Here is a 1,745-nt window from a genome sequence, read left to right as displayed (position 1 = left end):
TGCAGTTGAAAGTTAGGGATCTCGGTATGAACATTCATATAAAATGAAATATCATCTGAGCTGTTATTCAAATTCATTATGTGAACTTCCCTGCTAACAAAAATATGTTTTGCTAATGATCCATTAAGTTATTCAAATGTCCAGTTTTTTAAATGTTATATTTTTGGAACATTAAGGGAGCATTCCATATTATAATTTTGTGAATAGAGTAGAAAAGTTACTTTTGAACATTTTCTGAAAATTCTTAAACAATTATTAACATTTAAAAAATGTCACTGAATGAAGTAGTGTTATTCAAAATTTGATGGTTTCAGGCTTTAGACTAAGCCAGGATTAAGCCTTTAAATGATGACATATATGCAGATGTTCACACTTTAATTTAAGGTCAAATTAACAAACCATTAACTTAGATTTTTGCCTCAACAAACTAAACCCCTATATTGCTGCTTATAAATAGTTAGTTAAGTGGTGGTTAAGTTTAGGTATTGGTAAGATTAGGAATGCAGAATATGGTCATGCAGAATATGTGCTTATAAATACTAATAAACAGTCGTGATACTCTCGTGAATGGCAGCTGACTGACCCAGAAGAGAAGAAATTGTTGAATAAAGTAGTTATTTTTGTTTTCTTTTTGCACAAAAAGTATTAAGTAGCTTCATAACATTACGGTTGAACCACTGATGTCACATGGACTATTTTATTGATGTCTTTTACTACCTTTCTGTACCTTCACCATGGTATATCCATTGCTGTCTATGCCGGGTCAGAAAGCTCTCGGATTTCATCAAAAATATCTTAATTTGTGTTCCGAGGACAAACAAAGGTTTTACGGGTTTGGAACAACATTAGGGTGAGTAATTAATGACAGATTATTCATTTTTGGGTGAACTTTCTTACGGAGCACATGACATGCAAGAAAAAATAAATAAATTGTGCGCACGATTTACTAATTCATTCCCTCAATGTGCTAAAACTTTTAAACACACAATTACTATTGCGTTCCCTGGATTTACTATTTACGATTTAGCAAATCGAGGGAACGAATTAGTAAATCGTGCGCACAATTTATAAATCGAGTGAGCGCAATAGTAGATCGAGGGAACACTATAGTAATCATGTGCAAGTTTTAGTACATTGAAGGAATGAATTAGTAAATCATGCACACGATTTAGCCTAATATTTTTTCCTGCATGTCATGTGCGGGGCTCCGTACTTTCTCTTTAATAATAGGCATGCAAACTAGTTAATAGTAAGAAATGGTCACCATACTAGTGTTACAAAGAGTTTTTTTAATGTGCCTTTTAGAAAATATATATATACTGGTGTGCATCCTGATACAAATCGATAACGATGACAGATTTTAAGATATGTCAGTGCTGAATATTCCACCCTGAATATTACATTTGATTGTATTGCAAACATTATGGGGATGTTACTTTTAAATGTTTATGAACATTCTGAAACAAGTATTGACATTCCAAAAAAAGTAATTCCATTTTTTTATGCTGACATTATTAAAGACTAGATAACGCTGAGCAAACATTCCATTAACGTTGCTGTTCAGAACTTTGAGAGAATGTTCTCTGTTAGCTGGGTAGTGACTCATTTGAGCCCCTTTTATTTTAGGAGAAACAACAGTGATACAGAACTTCTTAGCTGTGTCTCACTGAGATTGTCCTGTGGTCATGTGATCTGTTAGAGGGGTGTGATATGCTATATTGCTCTGTTCTGAGGTGTGTGTGTGT

The sequence above is a fragment of the Carassius carassius genome, chromosome 29, assembly GCF_963082965.1.
Source record: "Carassius carassius chromosome 29, fCarCar2.1, whole genome shotgun sequence".
Taxonomy (NCBI): domain Eukaryota; kingdom Metazoa; phylum Chordata; class Actinopteri; order Cypriniformes; family Cyprinidae; genus Carassius; species Carassius carassius.
Note: the sequence above shows the minus strand (reverse complement) of the source record.